The 23,496-nt window shown below is 39.2% G+C and overlaps 12 non-coding genes across 12 annotated transcripts; all 12 read right to left on the reverse strand.

Moving 5' to 3' along the window:
* Positions 1-1,234: 1,234 nt before the first annotated feature.
* Positions 1,235-1,307, reverse strand: TRNAR-UCG (transfer RNA arginine (anticodon UCG)). The gene has a single exon. It is a non-coding gene; the product is annotated as a tRNA-Arg (tRNA).
* Positions 1,308-3,058: 1,751 nt separating this feature from the next.
* On the reverse strand, positions 3,059-3,131 carry TRNAR-UCG (transfer RNA arginine (anticodon UCG)). Its single transcript has one exon. It is a non-coding gene; the product is annotated as a tRNA-Arg (tRNA).
* Positions 3,132-4,882: 1,751 nt separating this feature from the next.
* TRNAR-UCG (transfer RNA arginine (anticodon UCG)) lies at positions 4,883-4,955 on the reverse strand. Its single transcript has one exon. It is a non-coding gene; the product is annotated as a tRNA-Arg (tRNA).
* A 1,751-nt stretch (positions 4,956-6,706) lies between these two features.
* On the reverse strand, positions 6,707-6,779 carry TRNAQ-UUG (transfer RNA glutamine (anticodon UUG)). Its single transcript has one exon. It is a non-coding gene; the product is annotated as a tRNA-Gln (tRNA).
* A 1,751-nt stretch (positions 6,780-8,530) lies between these two features.
* On the reverse strand, positions 8,531-8,603 carry TRNAR-UCU (transfer RNA arginine (anticodon UCU)). Its single transcript has one exon. It is a non-coding gene; the product is annotated as a tRNA-Arg (tRNA).
* Positions 8,604-10,354: 1,751 nt separating this feature from the next.
* Positions 10,355-10,427, reverse strand: TRNAR-UCG (transfer RNA arginine (anticodon UCG)). Its single transcript has one exon. It is a non-coding gene; the product is annotated as a tRNA-Arg (tRNA).
* Positions 10,428-12,178: 1,751 nt separating this feature from the next.
* TRNAR-UCG (transfer RNA arginine (anticodon UCG)) lies at positions 12,179-12,251 on the reverse strand. The gene has a single exon. It is a non-coding gene; the product is annotated as a tRNA-Arg (tRNA).
* Positions 12,252-14,002: 1,751 nt separating this feature from the next.
* TRNAR-UCU (transfer RNA arginine (anticodon UCU)) lies at positions 14,003-14,075 on the reverse strand. Its single transcript has one exon. It is a non-coding gene; the product is annotated as a tRNA-Arg (tRNA).
* A 1,749-nt stretch (positions 14,076-15,824) lies between these two features.
* Positions 15,825-15,897, reverse strand: TRNAR-UCG (transfer RNA arginine (anticodon UCG)). The gene has a single exon. It is a non-coding gene; the product is annotated as a tRNA-Arg (tRNA).
* A 3,575-nt stretch (positions 15,898-19,472) lies between these two features.
* Positions 19,473-19,545, reverse strand: TRNAR-UCG (transfer RNA arginine (anticodon UCG)). Its single transcript has one exon. It is a non-coding gene; the product is annotated as a tRNA-Arg (tRNA).
* A 1,751-nt stretch (positions 19,546-21,296) lies between these two features.
* Positions 21,297-21,369, reverse strand: TRNAR-UCG (transfer RNA arginine (anticodon UCG)). The gene has a single exon. It is a non-coding gene; the product is annotated as a tRNA-Arg (tRNA).
* Positions 21,370-23,120: 1,751 nt separating this feature from the next.
* Positions 23,121-23,193, reverse strand: TRNAR-UCG (transfer RNA arginine (anticodon UCG)). Its single transcript has one exon. It is a non-coding gene; the product is annotated as a tRNA-Arg (tRNA).
* Between the last annotated feature and the right edge of the window lie 303 nt (positions 23,194-23,496).

A 23,496-nucleotide genomic window follows, 5' to 3' on the forward strand; every position in this document is an offset into this window, starting at 1 on the left:
CTCTTTTCAGTGAAGAAGTGGAATGGTTCTGTTGCAATATACTATCACCCTGGCAAGCTGCTACGAGGAAGAGTAAACAATATGATTAGGTTTCAGCAAAAATGTATTAGTTCAGGGTGTGCACCTCCGATAGACTTAAACTTACACACCCTGGTCTGTGAGAGTAGTGCCCTATCCATTGCGGCATTGAGGGTAATCTGCAAGACAGAGTTCCAAAATCATCCTTTCATATCAGTTCATGGCCACATACAGTATTTCTGCAGTCATTCGTTTCACTTTTCTGTCTTTAATTAAACTGACCATTTTAAACCTCCGGCACACACCACTTCAATCTTACAGTTTTTGTGCTATCATAGGGCCTTGGAACTTTTGGCAAGTGGACAGAAGCAGTCAGAGAACCACATCACAATACATACTCCTTTGTCTGATACCTTTCACAACAAACTGCTCTTGGAAAAAGACGTTAACCGGTCCTTGCTCTCAGACAGACACAGAAAGCCTATCACCACCTCTACGAACATATTTCAATCAAACCAATATATATCATTCAATAATTATGCCTCTGTATCAATATAACTACAACTCGAGACAGAAAGGAATTTAAAAAACAATCTGCCCATTTGAATAACCAGCAGAGTTTTAAGGACGTACAAATTGGAATGTGACAATTTCAGAGTTCCTCATTCATAAGAAGTCTGTGAGATAGTATCTCAGAAAGATCTCAAGTTTATAGCAAAAATGGTTGTAAGGGTGATTTATACCACACAATCGCAACTAGGTGCCTCAATCTGCAAGAGACCAGTCCTTGACAGATTACACAACTGGGGCAACAGCAAAGGCAGCAATTGTGTCAATCCTTTATGATTCTTCTCTAGTACTATACTTTTTCTGAGGGACAATTTGCATTATTCCTGGAGAAAATCATAGAGCTTCTACCCATGCATAGTTTCTGCTTTCTGCACGCACACACTCCCTGCACTGAGTCTACCCACAGTTCTGTTCGGAATGATTGTGCCATGACATATTGTTGTATACGTATTGCATATCCGTGGCATTTATGAAGAGGTACTTTGGTATGGCAGAAAGACAGAAAAGTAGCAATGCTGAAGGTATAACATGACTGATTGTGCAGTTTGCATTGGGCTTTCTTAAAGAGTGAGAGTGAAATGATTATTGTAAGAGTGTATTTCCAATTTGTATGTAAAGATAAGTTGGGTGCTGTGACAAAAAGACTCAACCATGAAGGGACTCGAACCCTCAATCTTCTGATCCGAAGTCAGACGCCTTATCCATTAGGCCACATGGTCACTGACTGCAATAAGTTTAGGTGTTTAGGGTTAGGTGGTATGAATGGATGTGGAACATATCAATTACAGGTGCGCAGGACAGGATCCCATACCGTTCTTCATCTTCTTTCCATCAAAGGAGTTTTTTCAAACAATATCTAGATAATTTCCAAAGTTTCATATCTTATGATGTGCTTTTTTGCCGTTAATCCTCCTTCTTCTTTTATTGAATACTCTGTTTTATGCTGCAATGGTATTTTTGGATTATTTGAAAAGAGAATGAAACTGCTTTGACAGTAGTTCAGACTTCCCATTTCTTGACTTGCTAATTTGCTCCCTGAATTAGCTTATACAAGTGACATGAACAGGGCCTTGACCTAAGCACGTACCTGAAAGCCTGTCACCACCTCTAGAAATAAAATTCACAGCAGCTCAAAACATTCATTTTGAAAGAGAATATTTCAAGTGAGTCCAAGTTTAATTTCAATAAAGAAAGTTGTATAAAATGACACGCTGCACATTTGGGTAACCAGCATGACTCTTTTCAGTGAAGAAGTGGAATGGTTCTGTTGCAATATACTATCACCCTGGCAAGCTGCTACGAGGAAGAGTAAACAATATGATTAGGTTTCAGCAAAAATGTATTAGTTCAGGGTGTGCACCTCCGATAGACTTAAACTTACACACCCTGGTCTGTGAGAGTAGTGCCCTATCCATTGCGGCATTGAGGGTAATCTGCAAGACAGAGTTCCAAAATCATCCTTTCATCTCAGTTCATGGCCACATACAGTATTTCTGCAGACATTCGTTTCACTTTTCTGTCTTTAATTAAACTGACCATTTTAAACCTCCGGCACACACCACTTCAATCTTACAGTTTTTGTGCTATCATAGGACCTTGGAACTTTTGGCAAGTGGACAGAAGCAGTCAGAGAACCACATCACAATACATACTCCTTTGTCTGATACCTTTCACAACAAACTGCTCTTGGAAAAAGACGTTAACCGGTCCTTGCTCTCAGACAGACACAGAAAGCCTATCACCACCTCTACGAACATATTTCAATCAAACCAATATATATCATTCAACAATTATGCCTCTGTATCAATATAACTACAACTCGAGACAGAAAGGAATTTAAAAAACAATCTGCCCTTTTGAATAACCAGCATAGTTTTAAGGACGTACAAATTGGAATGTGACAATTTCAGAGTTCCTCATTCATAAGAAGTCTGTGAGATAGTATCTCAGAAAGATCTCAAGTTTATAGCAAAAATGGTTGTAAGGGTGATTTTTACCACACAATTGCAACTAAGTGCCTCAATCTGCAAGAGACCAGTCCTTGACAGATTACACAACTGGGGCAACAGCAAAGGCAGCAATTGTGTCAATCGTTTATGATTCTTCTCTAGTACTATACTTTTTCTGAGGGACAATTTGCATTATTCCTGGAGAAAATCATAGAGCTTCTACCCATGCATAGTTTCTGCTTTCTGCACGCACACACTCCCTGCAATGAATCTACCCACAGTTCTGTTCAGAATGATTGCGCCATGTCATATTGTTGTATACGTATTGCATATCCGTGGCATTTATGAAGAGGTACTTTGGTATGGCAGAAAGACAGAAAAGTAGCAATGCTGAAGGCATAACGTGACTGATTGTGCAGTTTGCATTGGGCTTTCTTAATGAGTGAGAGTGAAAGGAGTATTGTAAGAGTGTGTTTCCAGTTTGTATGTAAAGATAAGTTGGGTGCTGTGAGAAAAAGACTCAACCATGAAGGGACTCGAACCCTCAATCTTCTGATCCGAAGTCAGACGCCTTATCCATTAGGCCACATGGTCACTGACTGCAATAAGTTTGGGTGTTTAGGGTTAGGTGGTATGAATGGATGTGGAACATATCAATTACAGGTGCGCAGGACAGGATCCCATACCGTTCTTCATCTTCTTTCCATCAAAGGAGTTTTTTCAAACAATATCTAGATAATTTCCAAAGTTTCATATCTTATGCTGTGCTTTTTTGCCGTTAATCCTCCTTCTTCTTTTATTGAATACTCTGTTTGATGCTGCAATGGTATTTTTGGATTATTTGAAAAGAGAATGAAACTGCTTTGACAGTAGTTCAGACTTCCCATTTATTGACTTGCTAATTTGCTCCCTGAATTAGCTCATACAAGTGACATGAACAGGGCCTTGACCTAAGCACGTACCTGAAAGCCTGTCACCACCTGTAGAAATAAAATTCACAGCAGCTCAAAACATTCATTTTGAAAGAGAATATTTCAAGTGAGTCCAAGTTTAATTTCAATAAAGAAAGTTGTATAAAATGACACGCTGCACATTTGGGTAACCAGCATGACTCTTTTCAGTGAAGAAGTGGAATTGTTCTGTTGCAATATACTATCACCCTGGCAAGCTGCTACGAGGAAGAGTAAACAATATGATTAGGTTTCAGCAAAAATGTATTAGTTCAGGGTGTGCACCTCTGATAGACTTAAACTTACACACCCTGGTCTGTGAGAGTAGTGCCCTATCCATTGCGGCATTGAGGGTAATCTGCAAGACAGAGTTCCAAAATCATCCTTTCATCTCAGTTCATGGCCACATACAGTATTTCTGCAGTCATTCGTTTCACTTTTCTGTCTTTAATTAAACTGACCATTTTAAACCTCCGGCACACACCACTTCAATCTTACAGTTTTTGTGCTATCATAGGGCCATGGAACTTTTGGCAAGTGGACAGAAGGAGTCAGAGAACCACATCACAATACATACTCCTTTGTCTGATACCTTTCACAACAAACTGCTCTTGGAAAAAGACGTTAACCGGTCCTTGCTCTCAGACAGACACAGAAAGCCTATCACCACCTCTACGAACATATTTCAATCAATCCAATATATATCATTCAACAATTATGCCTCTGTATCAATATAACTACAACTCGAGACAGAAAGGAATTTAAAAAACAATCTGCCCTTTTGAATAACCAGCATAGTTTTAAGGACGTACAAATTGGAATGTGACAATTTCAGAGTTCCTCATTCATAAGAAGTCTGTGAGATAGTATCTCAGAAAGATCTCAAGTTTATAGCAAAAATGGTTGTAAGGGTGATTTTTACCACACAATTGCAACTAAGTGCCTCAATCTGCAAGAGACCAGTCCTTGACAGATTACACAACTGGGGCAACAGCAAAGGCAGCAATTGTGTCAATCGTTTATGATTCTTCTCTAGTACTATACTTTTTCTGAGGGACAATTTGCATTATTCCTGGAGAAAATCATAGAGCTTCTACCCATGCATAGTTTCTGCTTTCTGCACGCACACACTCCCTGCAATGAATCTACCCACAGTTCTGTTCAGAATGATTGCGCCATGTCATATTGTTGTATACGTATTGCATATCCGTGGCATTTATGAAGAGGTACTTTGGTATGGCAGAAAGACAGAAAAGTAGCAATGCTGAAGGCATAACGTGACTGATTGTGCAGTTTGCATTGGGCTTTCTTAATGAGTGAGAGTGAAAGGAGTATTGTAAGAGTGTGTTTCCAGTTTGTATGTAAAGATAAGTTGGGTGCTGTGAGAAAAAGACTTAACCATGAAGGGACTCGAACCCTCAATCTTCTGATCCGAAGTCAGACGCCTTATCCATTAGGCCACATGCTCACTGACTGCAATAAGTTTGGGTGTTTAGGGTTAGGTGGTATGAATGGATGTGGAACATATCAATTACAGGTGCGCAGGACAGGATCCCATACCGTTCTTCATCTTCTTTCCATCAAAGGAGTTTTTTCAAACAATATCTAGATAATTTCCAAAGTTTCATATCTTATGATGTGCTTTTTTGCCGTTAATCCTCCTTCTTCTTTTATTGAATACTCTGTTTTATGCTGCAATGGTATTTTTGGATTATTTGAAAAGAGAATGAAACTGCTTTGACAGTAGTTCAGACTTCCCATTTATTGACTTGCTAATTTGCTCCCTGAATTAGCTTATACAAGTGACATGAACAGGGCCTTGACCTAAGCACGTACCTGAAAGGCTGTCACCACCTCTGGAAATAAAATTCACAGCAGCTCAAAACATTCATTTTGAAAGAGAATATTTCAAGTGAGTCCAAGTTTAATTTCAATAAAGAAAGCTGTATAAAATGACACGCTGCACATTTGGGTAACCAACATGACACTTTTCAGTGAAGAAGTGGAATGGTTCTGTTGCAATATACTATCACCCTGGCAAGCTGCTACGAGGAAGAGTAAACAATATGATTAGGTTTCAGCAAAAATGTATTAGTTCAGGGTGTGCACCTCAGATAGACTTAAACTTACACACCCTGGTCTGTGAGAGTAATGCCCTATCCATTGCGGCATTGAGGGTAATCTGCAAGACAGAGTTCCAAAATCATCCTTTCATCTCAGTTCATGGCTACATACAGTATTTCTGCAGTCATTCGTTTCACTTTTCTGTCTTTAATTAAACTGACCATTTTAAACCTCCGGCACCCACCACTTCAATCTTACCGTTTTTGTGCTATCATAGGGCCTTGGAACTTTTGGCAAGTGGACAGAAGCAGTCAGAGAACCACATCACAATACATACTGCTTTGCCTGATACCTTTCACAACAAACTGCTCTTGGAAAAAGACGTTAACCGGTTCTTGCTCTCAGACAGACACAGAAAGCCTATCACCACCTCTACGAACATATTTCAATCAAACCAATATATATCATTCAACAATTATGCCTCTGTATCAATATAACTACAACTCGAGACAGAAAGGAATTTAAAAAACAATCTGCCCTTTTGAATAACCAGCATAGTTTTAAGGACGTACAAATTGGAATGTGACAATTTCAGAGTTCCTCATTCATAAGAAGTCTGTGAGATAGTATCTCAGAAAGATCTCAAGTTTATAGCAAAAATGGTTGTAAGGGTGATTTTTACCACACAATTGCAACTAAGTGCCTCAATCTGCAAGAGACCAGTCCTTGACAGATTACACAACTGGGGCAACAGCAAAGGCAGCAATTGTGTCAATCGTTTATGATTCTTCTCTAGTACTATACTTTTTCTGAGGGACAATTTGCATTATTCCTGGAGAAAATCATAGAGCTTCTACCCATGCATAGTTTCTGCTTTCTGCACGCACACACTCCCTGCAATGAATCTACCCACAGTTCTGTTCAGAATGATTGCGCCATGTCATATTGTTGTATACGTATTGCATATCCGTGGCATTTATGAAGAGGTACTTTGGTATGGCAGAAAGACAGAAAAGTAGCAATGCTGAAGGCATAACGTGACTGATTGTGCAGTTTGCATTGGTCTTTCTTAATGAGTGAGAGTGAAAGGAGTATTGTAAGAGTGTGTTTCCAGTTTGTATGTAAAGATAAGTTGGGTGCTGTGAGAAAAAGACTCAACCATGAAGGAACTCGAACCCTCAATCTTCTGATCCAAAGTCAGACGCCTTATCCATTAGGCCACATGGTCACTGACTGCAACAAGTTTGGGTGTTTAGGGTTAGGTGGTATGAATGGATGTGGAACATATCAATTACAGGTGCGCAGGACAGGATCCCATACCGTTCTTCATCTTCTTTCCATCAAAGGAGTTTTTTCAAACAATATCTAGATAATTTCCAAAGTTTCATATCTTATGATGTGCTTTTTTGCCGTTAATCCTCCTTCTTCTTTTATTGAATACTCTGTTTTATGCTGCAATGGTATTTTTGGATTATTTGAAAAGAGAATGAAACTGCTTTGACAGTAGTTCAGACTTCCCATTTATTGACTTGCTAATTTGCTCCCTGAATTAGCTTGTACAAGTGACATGAACAGGGCCTTGACCTAAGCACGTACCTGAAAGCCTGTCACCACCTCTAGAAATAAAATTCACAGCAGCTCAAAACATTCATTTTGAAAGAGAATATTTCAAGTGAGTCCAAGTTTAATTTCAATAAAGAAAGTTGTATAAAATGACACGCTGCACATTTGGGTAACCAGCATGACTCTTTTCAGTGAAGAAGTGGAATGGTTCTGTTGCAATATACTATCACCCTGGGAAGCTGCTACGAGGAAGAGTAAACAATATGATTAGGTTTCAGCAAAAATGTATTAGTTCAGGGTGTGCACCTCCGATAGACTTAAACTTACACACCCTGGTCTGTGAGAGTAGTGCCCTATCCATTGCGGCATTGAGGGTAATCTGCAAGACAGAGTTCCAAAATCATCCTTTCATCTCAGTTCATGGCCACATACAGTATTTCTGCAGTCATTCGTTTCACTTTTCTGTCTTTAATTAAACTGACCATTTTAAACCTCCGGCACACACCACTTCAATCTTACAGTTTTTGTGCTATCATAGGACCTTGGAACTTTTGGCAAGTGGACAGAAGCAGTCAGAGAACCACATCACAATACATACTCCTTTGTCTGATACCTTTCACAACAAACTGCTCTTGGAAAAAGACGTTAACCTGTCCTTGCTCTCAGACAGACACAGAAAGCCTGTCACCACCTCTACGAACATATTTCAATCAAACCAATATATATCATTCAATAATTATGCCTCTGTATCAATATAACTACATCTCGAGACAGAAAGGAATTTAAAAAACAATCTGCCCATTTGAATAACCAGCAGAGTTTTAAGGACGTACAAATTGGAATGTGACAATTTCAGAGTTCCTCATTCATAAGAAGTCTGTGAGATAGTATATCAGAAAGATCTCAAGTTTATAGCAAAAATGGTTGTAAGGGTGATTTATACCACACAATCGCAACTAGGTGCCTCAATCTGCAAGAGACCAGTCCTTGACAGATTACACAACATGGGCAACAGCAAAGGCAGCAATTGTGTCAATCCTTTATGATTCTTCTCTAGTACTATACTTTTTCTGAGGGACAATTTGCATTATTCCTGGAGAAAATCATAGAGCTTCTACCCATGCATAGTTTCTGCTTTCTGCACGCACACACTCCCTGCAATGAATCTACCCACAGTTCTGTTCAGAATGATTGCGCCATGTCATATTGTTGTATACGTATTGCATATCCGTGGCATTTATGAAGAGGTACTTTGGTATGGCAGAAAGACAGAAAAGTAGCAATGCTGAAGGCATAACGTGACTGATTGTGCAGTTTGCATTGGGCTTTCTTAATGAGTGAGAGTGAAAGGAGTATTGTAAGAGTGTGTTTCCAGTTTGTATGTAAAGATAAGTTGGGTGCAGTGAGAAAAAGACTCAACCATGAAGGGACTCGAACCCTCAATCTTCTGATCAGAAGTCAGACACCTTATCCATTAGGCCACATGGTCACTGACTGCAATATGTTTGGGTGTTTAGGGTTAGGTGGTATGAATGGATGTGGAACATATCAATTACAGGTGCGCAGGACAGGATCCCATACCGTTCTTCATCTTCTTTCCATCAAAGGAGTTTTTTCAAACAATATCTAGATAATTTCCAAAGTTTCATATCTTATGCTGTGCTTTTTTGCCGTTAATCCTCCTTCTTCTTTTATTGAATACTCTGTTTTATGCTGCAATGGTATTTTTGGATTATTTGAAAAGAGAATGAAACTGCTTTGACAGTAGTTCAGACTTCCCATTTATTGACTTGCTAATTTGCTCCCTGAATTAGCTCATACAAGTGACATGAACAGGGCCTTGACCTAAGCACGTACCTGAAAGCCTGTCACCACCTGTAGAAATAAAATTCACAGCAGCTCAAAACATTCATTTTGAAAGAGAATATTTCAAGTGAGTCCAAGTTTAATTTCAATAAAGAAAGTTGTATAAAATGACACGCTGCACATTTGGGTAACCAGCATGACTCTTTTCAGTGAAGAAGTGGAATTGTTCTGTTGCAATATACTATCACCCTGGCAAGCTGCTACGAGGAAGAGTAAACAATATGATTAGGTTTCAGCAAAAATGTATTAGTTCAGGGTGTGCACCTCTGATAGACTTAAACTTACACACCCTGGTCTGTGAGAGTAGTGCCCTATCCATTGCGGCATTGAGGGTAATCTGCAAGACAGAGTTCCAAAATCATCCTTTCATCTCAGTTCATGGCCACATACAGTATTTCTGCAGTCATTCGTTTCACTTTTCTGTCTTTAATTAAACTGACCATTTTAAACCTCCGGCACACACCACTTCAATCTTACAGTTTTTGTGCTATCATAGGGCCATGGAACTTTTGGCAAGTGGACAGAAGGAGTCAGAGAACCACATCACAATACATACTCCTTTGTCTGATACCTTTCACAACAAACTGCTCTTGGAAAAAGACGTTAACCGGTCCTTGCTCTCAGACAGACACAGAAAGCCTATCACCACCTCTACGAACATATTTCAATCAATCCAATATATATCATTCAACAATTATGCCTCTGTATCAATATAACTACAACTCGAGACAGAAAGGAATTTAAAAAACAATCTGCCCTTTTGAATAACCAGCATAGTTTTAAGGACGTACAAATTGGAATGTGACAATTTCAGAGTTCCTCATTCATAAGAAGTCTGTGAGATAGTATCTCAGAAAGATCTCAAGTTTATAGCAAAAATGGTTGTAAGGGTGATTTTTACCACACAATTGCAACTAAGTGCCTCAATCTGCAAGAGACCAGTCCTTGACAGATTACACAACTGGGGCAACAGCAAAGGCAGCAATTGTGTCAATCGTTTATGATTCTTCTCTAGTACTATACTTTTTCTGAGGGACAATTTGCATTATTCCTGGAGAAAATCATAGAGCTTCTACCCATGCATAGTTTCTGCTTTCTGCACGCACACACTCCCTGCAATGAATCTACCCACAGTTCTGTTCAGAATGATTGCGCCATGTCATATTGTTGTATACGTATTGCATATCCGTGGCATTTATGAAGAGGTACTTTGGTATGGCAGAAAGACAGAAAAGTAGCAATGCTGAAGGCATAACGTGACTGATTGTGCAGTTTGCATTGGGCTTTCTTAATGAGTGAGAGTGAAAGGAGTATTGTAAGAGTGTGTTTCCAGTTTGTATGTAAAGATAAGTTGGGTGCTGTGAGAAAAAGACTTAACCATGAAGGGACTCGAACCCTCAATCTTCTGATCCGAAGTCAGACGCCTTATCCATTAGGCCACATGCTCACTGACTGCAATAAGTTTGGGTGTTTAGGGTTAGGTGGTATGAATGGATGTGGAACATATCAATTACAGGTGCGCAGGACAGGATCCCATACCGTTCTTCATCTTCTTTCCATCAAAGGAGTTTTTTCAAACAATATCTAGATAATTTCCAAAGTTTCATATCTTATGATGTGCTTTTTTGCCGTTAATCCTCCTTCTTCTTTTATTGAATACTCTGTTTTATGCTGCAATGGTATTTTTGGATTATTTGAAAAGAGAATGAAACTGCTTTGACAGTAGTTCAGACTTCCCATTTATTGACTTGCTAATTTGCTCCCTGAATTAGCTTATACAAGTGACATGAACAGGGCCTTGACCTAAGCACGTACCTGAAAGGCTGTCACCACCTCTGGAAATAAAATTCACAGCAGCTCAAAACATTCATTTTGAAAGAGAATATTTCAAGTGAGTCCAAGTTTAATTTCAATAAAGAAAGCTGTATAAAATGACACGCTGCACATTTGGGTAACCAACATGACACTTTTCAGTGAAGAAGTGGAATGGTTCTGTTGCAATATACTATCACCCTGGCAAGCTGCTACGAGGAAGAGTAAACAATATGATTAGGTTTCAGCAAAAATGTATTAGTTCAGGGTGTGCACCTCAGATAGACTTAAACTTACACACCCTGGTCTGTGAGAGTAATGCCCTATCCATTGCGGCATTGAGGGTAATCTGCAAGACAGAGTTCCAAAATCATCCTTTCATCTCAGTTCATGGCTACATACAGTATTTCTGCAGTCATTCGTTTCACTTTTCTGTCTTTAATTAAACTGACCATTTTAAACCTCCGGCACCCACCACTTCAATCTTACCGTTTTTGTGCTATCATAGGGCCTTGGAACTTTTGGCAAGTGGACAGAAGCAGTCAGAGAACCACATCACAATACATACTGCTTTGCCTGATACCTTTCACAACAAACTGCTCTTGGAAAAAGACGTTAACCGGTTCTTGCTCTCAGACAGACACAGAAAGCCTATCACCACCTCTACGAACATATTTCAATCAAACCAATATATATCATTCAACAATTATGCCTCTGTATCAATATAACTACAACTCGAGACAGAAAGGAATTTAAAAAACAATCTGCCCTTTTGAATAACCAGCATAGTTTTAAGGACGTACAAATTGGAATGTGACAATTTCAGAGTTCCTCATTCATAAGAAGTCTGTGAGATAGTATCTCAGAAAGATCTCAAGTTTATAGCAAAAATGGTTGTAAGGGTGATTTTTACCACACAATTGCAACTAAGTGCCTCAATCTGCAAGAGACCAGTCCTTGACAGATTACACAACTGGGGCAACAGCAAAGGCAGCAATTGTGTCAATCGTTTATGATTCTTCTCTAGTACTATACTTTTTCTGAGGGACAATTTGCATTATTCCTGGAGAAAATCATAGAGCTTCTACCCATGCATAGTTTCTGCTTTCTGCACGCACACACTCCCTGCAATGAATCTACCCACAGTTCTGTTCAGAATGATTGCGCCATGTCATATTGTTGTATACGTATTGCATATCCGTGGCATTTATGAAGAGGTACTTTGGTATGGCAGAAAGACAGAAAAGTAGCAATGCTGAAGGCATAACGTGACTGATTGTGCAGTTTGCATTGGTCTTTCTTAATGAGTGAGAGTGAAAGGAGTATTGTAAGAGTGTGTTTCCAGTTTGTATGTAAAGATAAGTTGGGTGCTGTGAGAAAAAGACTCAACCATGAAGGAACTCGAACCCTCAATCTTCTGATCCGAAGTCAGACGCCTTATCCATTAGGCCACATGGTCACTGACTGCAACAAGTTTGGGTGTTTAGGGTTAGGTGGTATGAATGGATGTGGAACATATCAATTACAGGTGCGCAGGACAGGATCCCATACCGTTCTTCATCTTCTTTCCATCAAAGGAGTTTTTTCAAACAATATCTAGATAATTTCCAAAGTTTCATATCTTATGATGTGCTTTTTTGCCGTTAATCCTCCTTCTTCTTTTATTGAATACTCTGTTTTATGCTGCAATGGTATTTTTGGATTATTTGAAAAGAGAATGAAACTGCTTTGACAGTAGTTCAGACTTCCCATTTATTGACTTGCTAATTTGCTCCCTGAATTAGCTTGTACAAGTGACATGAACAGGGCCTTGACCTAAGCACGTACCTGAAAGCCTGTCACCACCTCTAGAAATAAAATTCACAGCAGCTCAAAACATTCATTTTGAAAGAGAATATTTCAAGTGAGTCCAAGTTTAATTTCAATAAAGAAAGTTGTATAAAATGACACGCTGCACATTTGGGTAACCAGCATGACTCTTTTCAGTGAAGAAGTGGAATGGTTCTGTTGCAATATACTATCACCCTGGGAAGCTGCTACGAGGAAGAGTAAACAATATGATTAGGTTTCAGCAAAAATGTATTAGTTCAGGGTGTGCACCTCCGATAGACTTAAACTTACACACCCTGGTCTGTGAGAGTAGTGCCCTATCCATTGCGGCATTGAGGGTAATCTGCAAGACAGAGTTCCAAAATCATCCTTTCATCTCAGTTCATGGCCACATACAGTATTTCTGCAGTCATTCGTTTCACTTTTCTGTCTTTAATTAAACTGACCATTTTAAACCTCCGGCACACACCACTTCAATCTTACAGTTTTTGTGCTATCATAGGACCTTGGAACTTTTGGCAAGTGGACAGAAGCAGTCAGAGAACCACATCACAATACATACTCCTTTGTCTGATACCTTTCACAACAAACTGCTCTTGGAAAAAGACGTTAACCTGTCCTTGCTCTCAGACAGACACAGAAAGCCTGTCACCACCTCTACGAACATATTTCAATCAAACCAATATATATCATTCAATAATTATGCCTCTGTATCAATATAACTACATCTCGAGACAGAAAGGAATTTAAAAAACAATCTGCCCATTTGAATAACCAGCAGAGTTTTAAGGACGTACAAATTGGAATGTGACAATTTCAGAGTTCCTCATTCATAAGAAGTCTGTGAGATAGTATATCAGAAAGATCTCAAGTTTATAGCAAAAATGGTTGTAAGGGTGATTTATACCACACAATCGCAACTAGGTGCCTCAATCTGCAAGAGACCAGTCCTTGACAGATTACACAACATGGGCAACAGCAAAGGCAGCAATTGTGTCAATCCTTTATGATTCTTCTCTAGTACTATACTTTTTCTGAGGGACAATTTGCATTATTCCTGGAGAAAATCATAGAGCTTCTACCCATGCATAGTTTCTGCTTTCTGCACGCACACACTCCCTGCAATGAATCTACCCACAGTTCTGTTCAGAATGATTGCGCCATGTCATATTGTTGTATACGTATTGCATATCCGTGGCATTTATGAAGAGGTACTTTGGTATGGCAGAAAGACAGAAAAGTAGCAATGCTGAAGGCATAACGTGACTGATTGTGCAGTTTGCATTGGGCTTTCTTAATGAGTGAGAGTGAAAGGAGTATTGTAAGAGTGTGTTTCCAGTTTGTATGTAAAGATAAGTTGGGTGCAGTGAGAAAAAGACTCAACCATGAAGGGACTCGAACCCTCAATCTTCTGATCAGAAGTCAGACACCTTATCCATTAGGCCACATGGTCACTGACTGCAATATGTTTGGGTGTTTAGGGTTAGGTGGTATGAATGGATGTGGAACATATCAATTACAGGTGCGCAGGACAGGATCCCATACCGTTCTTCATCTTCTTTCCATCAAAGGAGTTTTTTCAAACAATATCTAGATAATTTCCAAAGTTTCATATCTTATGCTGTGCTTTTTTGCCGTTAATCCTCCTTCTTCTTTTATTGAATACTCTGTTTTATGCTGCAATGGTATTTTTGGATTATTTGAAAAGAGAATGAAACTGCTTTGACAGTAGTTCAGACTTCCCATTTATTGACTTGCTAATTTGCTCCCTGAATTAGCTCATACAAGTGACATGAACAGGGCCTTGACCTAAGCACGTACCTGAAAGCCTGTCACCACCTGTAGAAATAAAATTCACAGCAGCTCAAAACATTCATTTTGAAAGAGAATATTTCAAGTGAGTCCAAGTTTAATTTCAATAAAGAAAGTTGTATAAAATGACACGCTGCACATTTGGGTAACCAGCATGACTCTTTTCAGTGAAGAAGTGGAATTGTTCTGTTGCAATATACTATCACCCTGGCAAGCTGCTACGAGGAAGAGTAAACAATATGATTAGGTTTCAGCAAAAATGTATTAGTTCAGGGTGTGCACCTCTGATAGACTTAAACTTACACACCCTGGTCTGTGAGAGTAGTGCCCTATCCATTGCGGCATTGAGGGTAATCTGCAAGACAGAGTTCCAAAATCATCCTTTCATCTCAGTTCATGGCCACATACAGTATTTCTGCAGTCATTCGTTTCACTTTTCTGTCTTTAATTAAACTGACCATTTTAAACCTCCGGCACACACCACTTCAATCTTACAGTTTTTGTGCTATCATAGGGCCATGGAACTTTTGGCAAGTGGACAGAAGGAGTCAGAGAACCACATCACAATACATACTCCTTTGTCTGATACCTTTCACAACAAACTGCTCTTGGAAAAAGACGTTAACCGGTCCTTGCTCTCAGACAGACACAGAAAGCCTATCACCACCTCTACGAACATATTTCAATCAAACCAATATATATCATTCAATAATTATGCCTCTGTATCAATATAACTACAACTCGAGACAGAAAGGAATTTAAAAAACAATCTGCCCATTTGAATAACCAGCAGAGTTTTAAGGACGTACAAATTGGAATGTGACAATTTCAGAGTTCCTCATTCATAAGAAGTCTGTGAGATAGTATCTCAGAAAGATCTCAAGTTTATAGCAAAAATGGTTGTAAGGGTGATTTATACCACACAATCAACTAGGGGCCTCAATCTGCAAGAGACCAGTCCTTGACAGATTACACAACTGGGGCAACAGCAAAGGCAGCAATTGTGTCAATCCTTTATGATTCTTCTCTAGTACTATACTTTTTCTGAGGGACAATTTGCATTATTCCTGGAGAAAATCATAGAGCTTCTACCTATGCATAGTTTCTGCTTTCTGCACGCACACACTCCCTGCACTGAGTCTACCCACAGTTCTGTTCGGAATGATTGTGCCATGACATATTGTTGTATACGTATTGCATATCCGTGGCATTTATGAAGAGGTACTTTGGTATGGCAGAAAGACAGAAAAGTAGCAATGCTGAAGGTATAACGTGACTGATTGTGCAGTTTGCATTGGGCTTTCTTAATTAGTGAGAGTGAAAGGAGTATTGTAAGAGTGCGTTTCCAGTTTGTATGTAAAGATAAGTTGGGTGCTGTGAGAAAAAGACTCAACCATGAAGGGACTCGAACCCTCAATCTTCTGACCCGAAGTCAGACGCCTTATCCATTAGGCCACATGGTCACTGACTGCAATAAGTTTGGGTGTTTAGGGTTAGGTGGTATGAATGGATGTGGAACATATCAATTACAGGTGCGCAGGACAGGATCCCATACCGTTCTTCATCTTCTTTCCATCAAAGGAGTTTTTTCAAACAATATCTAGATAATTTCCAAAGTTTCATATCTTATGATGTGCTTTTTTGCCGTTAATCCTCCTTCTTCTTTTATTGAATACTCTGTTTTATGCTGCAATGGTATTTTTGGATTATTTGAAAAGAGAATGAAACTGCTTTGACAGTAGTCCAGACTTCCCATTTATTGACTTGCTAATTTTCTCCCTGAATTAGCTTATAGAAGTGACATGAACAGGGCCTTGACCTAAGCACGTACCTGAAAGGCTGTCACCACCTCTGGAAATAAAATTCACAGCAGCTCAAAACATTCATTTTGAAAGAGAATATTTCAAGTGAGTCCAAGTTTAATTTCAATAAAGAAAGCTGTATAAAATGACACGCTGCACATTTGGGTAACCAACATGACACTTTTCAGTGAAGAAGTGGAATGGTTCTGTTGCAATATACTATCACCCTGGCAAGCTGCTACGAGGAAGAGTAAACAATATGATTAGGTTTCAGCAAAAATGTATTAGTTCAGGGTGTGCACCTCAGATAGACTTAAACTTACACACCCTGGTCTGTGAGAGTAGTGCCCTATCCATTGCGGCATTGAGGGTAATCTGCAAGACAGAGTTCCAAAATCATCCTTTCATCTCAGTTCATGGCTACATACAGTATTTCTGTAGTCATTCGTTTCACTTTTCTGTCTTTAATTAAACTGACCATTTTAAACCTCCGGCACCCACCACTTCAATCTTACCGTTTTTGTGCTATCATAGGGCCTTGGAACTTTTGGCAAGTGGACAGAAGCAGTCAGAGAACCACATCACAATACATACTCCTTTGCCTGATACCTTTCACAACAAACTGCTCTTGGAAAAAGACGTTAACCGGTTCTTGCTCTCAGACAGACACAGAAAGCCTATCACCACCTCTACGAACATATTTCAATCAAACCAATATATATCATTCAACAATTATGCCTCTGTATCAATATAACTACAACTCGAGACAGAAAGGAATTTAAAAAACAATCTGCCCTTTTGAATAAGCAGCATAGTTTTAAGGACGTACAAATTGGAATGTGACAATTTCAGAGTTCCTCATTCATAAGAAGTCTGTGAGATAGTATCTCAGAAAGATCTCAAGTTTATAGCAAAAATGGTTGTAAGGGTGATTTTTACCACACAATTGCAACTAAGTGCCTCAATCTGCAAGAGACCAGTCCTTGACAGATTACACAACTGGGGCAACAGCAAAGGCAGCAATTGTGTCAATCGTTTATGATTCTTCTCTAGTACTATACTTTTTCTGAGGGACAATTTGCATTATTCCTGGAGAAAATCATAGAGCTTCTACCCATGCATAGTTTCTGCTTTCTGCACGCACACACTCCCTGCACTGAGTCTACCCACAGTTCTGTTCGGAATGATTGTGCCATGACATATTGTTTTATACGTATTGCATATCCGTGGCATTTATGAAGAGGTACTTTGGTATGGCAGAAAGACAGAAAAGTAGCAATGCTGAAGGTATAACATGACTGATTGTGCAGTTTGCATTGGGCTTTCTTAATGAGTGAGAGTGAAATGAGTATTGTAAGAGTGTATTTCCAGTTTGTATGTAAAGATAAGTTGGGTGCTGTTACAAAAAGACTCAACCATGAAGGGACTCGAACCCTCAATCTTCTGATCCGAAATCAGACACCTTATTCATTAGGCCACATGGTCACTGACTGCAATATGTTTGGGTGTTTAGGGTTAGGTGGTATGAATGGATGTGGAACATATCAATTACAGGTTCGCAGGACAGGATCCCATACCGTTCTTCATCTTCTTTCCATCAAAGGAGTTTTTTCAAACAATATCTAGATAATTTCCAAAGTTTCATATCTTATGATGTGCTTTTTTGCCGTTAATCCTCCTTCTTCTTTTATTGAATACTCTGTTTTATGCTGCAATGGTATTTTTGGATTATTTGAAAAGAGAATGAAACTGCTTTGACAGTAGTTCAGACTTCCCATTTCTTGACTTGCTAATTTGCTCCCTGAATTAGCTTGTACAAGTGACATGAACAGGGCCTTGACCTAAGCACGTACCTGAAAGCCTGTCACCACCTCTAGAAATAAAATTCACAGCAGCTCAAAACATTCATTTTGAAAGAGAATATTTCAAGTGAGACCAAGTTTAATTTCAATAAAGAAAGTTGTATAAAATGACACGCTGCACATTTGGGTAACCAGCATGACTCTTTTCAGTGAAGAAGTGGAATGGTTCTGTTGCAATATACTATCACCCTGGCAAGCTGCTACGAGGAAGAGTAAACAATATGATTAGGTGTCAGCAAAAATGTATTAGTTCAGGGTGTGCACCTCCGATAGACTTAAACTGACACACCCTGGTCTGTGAGAGTAGTGCCCTATCCATTGCGGCATTGAGGGTAATCTGCAAGACAGAGTTCCAAAATCATCCTTTCATCTCAGTTCATGGCCACATACAGTATTTCTGCAGTCATTCGTTTCACTTTTCTGTCTTTAATTAAACTGACCATTTTAAACCTCCGGCACACACCACTTCAATCTTACAGTTTTTGTGCTATCATAGGACCTTGGAACTTTTGGCAAGTGGACAGAAGCAGTCAGAGAACCACATCACAATACATACTCCTTTGTCTGATACCTTTCACAACAAACTGCTCTTGGAAAAAGACGTTAACCGGTCCTTGCTCTCAGACAGACACAGAAAGCCTATCACCACCTCTACGAACATATTTCAATCAAACCAATATATATCATTCAATAATTATGCCTCTGTATCAATATAACTACAACTCGAGACAGAAAGGAATTTAAAAAACAATCTGCCCATTTGAATAACCAGCAGAGTTTTAAGGACGTACAAATTGGAATGTGACAATTTCAGAGTTCCTCATTCATAAGAAGTCTGTGAGATAGTATCTCAGAAAGATCTCAAGTTTATAGCAAAAATGGTTGTAAGGGTGATTTTTACCACACAATTGCAACTAGGTGCCTCAATCTGCAAGAGACCAGTCCTTGACAGATTGCACAACTGGGGCAACAGCAAAGGCAGCAATTGTGTCAATCCTTTATGATTCTTCTCTAGTACTATACTTTTTCTGAGGGACAATTTGCATTATTCCTGGAGAAAATCATAGAGCTTCTACCCATGCATAGTTTCTGCTTTCTGCACGCACACACTCCCTGCACTGAATCTACCCACAGTTCTGTTCAGAATGTTTGTGCCATGTCATATTGTTGTATACGTATTGCATATCCGTGGCATTTATGAAGAGGTACTTTGGTATGGCAGAAAGACAGAAAAGTAGCAATGCTGAAGGCATAACATGACTGATTGTGCAGTTTGCATTGGGCTTTCTTAATGAGTGAGAGTGAAAGGAGTATTTTAAGAGTGTGTTTCCAGTTTGTATGTAAAGATAAGTTGGGTGCTGTGAGAAAAAGAATCAACCATGAAGGGACTCGAACCCTCAATCTTCTGATCCGAAGTCAGACGCCTTATCCATTAGGCCACATGGTCACTGACTGCATTATGTTTGGGTGTTTAGGGTTAGGTGGTATGAATGGATGTGGAACATATCAATTACAGGTGCGCAGGACAGGATCCCATACCGTTCTTCATCTTCTTTCCATCAAAGGAGTTTTTTCAAACAATATCTAGATAATTTCCAAAGTTTCATATCTTATGATGTGCTTTTTTGCCGTTAATCCTCCTTCTTCTTTTATTGAATACTCTGTTTTATGCTGCAATGGTATTTTTGGATTATTTGAAAAGAGAATGAAACTGCTTTGACAGTAGTTCAGACTTCCCATTTCTTGACTTCCTAATTTGCTCCCTGAATTAGCTTATACAAGTGACATGAACAGGGCCTTGACCTAAGCACGTACCTGAAAGCCTGTCACCACCTCTGGAAATAAAATTCACAGCAGCTCAAAACATTCATTTTGAAAGAGAATATTTCAAGTGAGTCCAAGTTTAATTTCAATAAAGAAAGCTGTATAAAATGACACGCTGCACATTTGGGTAACCAACATGACACTTTTCAGTGAAGAAGTGGAATGGTTCTGTTGCAATATACTATCACCCTGGCAAGCTGCTACGAGGAAGAGTAAACAATATGATTAGGTTTCAGCAAAAATGTATTAGTTCAGGGTGTGCACCTCAGATAGACTTAAACTTACACACCCTGGTCTGTGAGAGTAGTGCCCTATCCATTGCGGCATTGAGGGTAATCTGCAAGACAGAGTTCCAAAATCATCCTTTCATCTCAGTTCATGGCTACATACAGTATTTCTGTAGTCATTCGTTTCACTTTTCTGTCTTTAATTAAACTGACCATTTTAAACCTCCGGCACCCACCACTTCAATCTTACCGTTTTTGTGCTATCATAGGGCCTTGGAACTTTTGGCAAGTGGACAGAAGCAGTCAGAGAACCACATCACAATACATACTCCTTTGCCTGATACCTTTCACAACAAACTGCTCTTGGAAAAAGACGTTAACCGGTTCTTGCTCTCAGACAGACACAGAAAGCCTATCACCACCTCTACGAACATATTTCAATCAAACCAATATATATCATTCAACAATTATGCCTCTGTATCAATATAACTACAACTCGAGACAGAAAGGAATTTAAAAAACAATCTGCCCTTTTGAATAAGCAGCATAGTTTTAAGGACGTACAAATTGGAATGTGACAATTTCAGAGTTCCTCATTCATAAGAAGTCTGTGAGATAGTATCTCAGAAAGATCTCAAGTTTATAGCAAAAATGGTTGTAAGGGTGATTTTTACCACACAATTGCAACTAAGTGCCTCAATCTGCAAGAGACCAGTCCTTGACAGATTACACAACTGGGGCAACAGCAAAGGCAGCAATTGTGTCAATCGTTTATGATTCTTCTCTAGTACTATACTTTTTCTGAGGGACAATTTGCATTATTCCTGGAGAAAATCATAGAGCTTCTACCCATGCATAGTTTCTGCTTTCTGCACGCACACACTCCCTGCACTGAGTCTACCCACAGTTCTGTTCGGAATGATTGTGCCATGACATATTGTTTTATACGTATTGCATATCCGTGGCATTTATGAAGAGGTACTTTGGTATGGCAGAAAGACAGAAAAGTAGCAATGCTGAAGGTATAACATGACTGATTGTGCAGTTTGCATTGGGCTTTCTTAATGAGTGAGAGTGAAATGAGTATTGTAAGAGTGTATTTCCAGTTTGTATGTAAAGATAAGTTGGGTGCTGTTACAAAAAGACTCAACCATGAAGGGACTCGAACCCTCAATCTTCTGATCCGAAATCAGACGCCTTATTCATTAGGCCACATGGTCACTGACTGCAATATGTTTGGGTGTTTAGGGTTAGGTGGTATGAATGGATGTGGAACATATCAATTACAGGTTCGCAGGACAGGATCCCATACCGTTCTTCATCTTCTTTCCATCAAAGGAGTTTTTTCAAACAATATCTAGATAATTTCCAAAGTTTCATATCTTATGATGTGCTTTTTTGCCGTTAATCCTCCTTCTTCTTTTATTGAATACTCTGTTTTATGCTGCAATGGTATTTTTGGATTATTTGAAAAGAGAATGAAACTGCTTTGACAGTAGTTCAGACTTCCCATTTCTTGACTTGCTAATTTGCTCCCTGAATTAGCTTGTACAAGTGACATGAACAGGGCCTTGACCTAAGCACGTACCTGAAAGCCTGTCACCACCTCTAGAAATAAAATTCACAGCAGCTCAAAACATTCATTTTGAAAGAGAATATTTCAAGTGAGACCAAGTTTAATTTCAATAAAGAAAGTTGTATAAAATGACACGCTGCACATTTGGGTAACCAGCATGACTCTTTTCAGTGAAGAAGTGGAATGGTTCTGTTGCAATATACTATCACCCTGGCAAGCTGCTACGAGGAAGAGTAAACAATATGATTAGGTTTCAGCAAAAATGTATTAGTTCAGGGTGTGCACCTCCGATAGACTTAAACTGACACACCCTGGTCTGTGAGAGTAGTGCCCTATCCATTGCGGCATTGAGGGTAATCTGCAAGACAGAGTTCCAAAATCATCCTTTCATCTCAGTTCATGGCCACATACAGTATTTCTGCAGTCATTCGTTTCACTTTTCTGTCTTTAATTAAACTGACCATTTTAAACCTCCGGCACACACCACTTCAATCTTACAGTTTTTGTGCTATCATAGGACCTTGGAACTTTTGGCAAGTGGACAGAAGCAGTCAGAGAACCACATCACAATACATACTCCTTTGTCTGATACCTTTCACAACAAACTGCTCTTGGAAAAAGACGTTAACCGGTCCTTGCTCTCAGACAGACACAGAAAGCCTATCACCACCTCTACGAACATATTTCAATCAAACCAATATATATCATTCAATAATTATGCCTCTGTATCAATATAACTACAACTCGAGACAGAAAGGAATTTAAAAAACAATCTGCCCATTTGAATAACCAGCAGAGTTTTAAGGACGTACAAATTGGAATGTGACAATTTCAGAGTTCCTCATTCATAAGAAGTCTGTGAGATAGTATCTCAGAAAGATCTCAAGTTTATAGCAAAAATGGTTGTAAGGGTGATTTTTACCACACAATTGCAACTAGGTGCCTCAATCTGCAAGAGACCAGTCCTTGACAGATTGCACAACTGGGGCAACAGCAAAGGCAGCAATTGTGTCAATCCTTTATGATTCTTCTCTAGTACTATACTTTTTCTGAGGGACAATTTGCATTATTCCTGGAGAAAATCATAGAGCTTCTACCCATGCATAGTTTCTGCTTTCTGCACGCACACACTCCCTGCACTGAATCTACCCACAGTTCTGTTCAGAATGTTTGTGCCATGTCATATTGTTGTATACGTATTGCATATCCGTGGCATTTATGAAGAGGTACTTTGGTATGGCAGAAAGACAGAAAAGTAGCAATGCTGAAGGCATAACATGACTGATTGTGCAGTTTGCATTGGGCTTTCTTAATGAGTGAGAGTGAAAGGAGTATTTTAAGAGTGTGTTTCCAGTTTGTATGTAAAGATAAGTTGGGTGCTGTGAGAAAAAGAATCAACCATGAAGGGACTCGAACCCTCAATCTTCTGATCCGAAGTCAGACGCCTTATCCATTAGGCCACATGGTCACTGACTGCATTATGTTTGGGTGTTTAGGGTTAGGTGGTATGAATGGATGTGGAACATATCAATTACAGGTGCGCAGGACAGGATCCCATACCGTTCTTCATCTTCTTTCCATCAAAGGAGTTTTTTCAAACAATATCTAGATAATTTCCAAAGTTTCATATCTTATGATGTGCTTTTTTGCCGTTAATCCTCCTTCTTCTTTTATTGAATACTCTGTTTTATGCTGCAATGGTATTTTTGGATTATTTGAAAAGAGAATGAAACTGCTTTGACAGTAGTTCAGACTTCCCATTTCTTGACTT

This window comes from Pleurodeles waltl, chromosome 4_1 (genome assembly GCF_031143425.1).
Source record: "Pleurodeles waltl isolate 20211129_DDA chromosome 4_1, aPleWal1.hap1.20221129, whole genome shotgun sequence".
Taxonomy (NCBI): Eukaryota; Metazoa; Chordata; class Amphibia; order Caudata; family Salamandridae; genus Pleurodeles; species Pleurodeles waltl.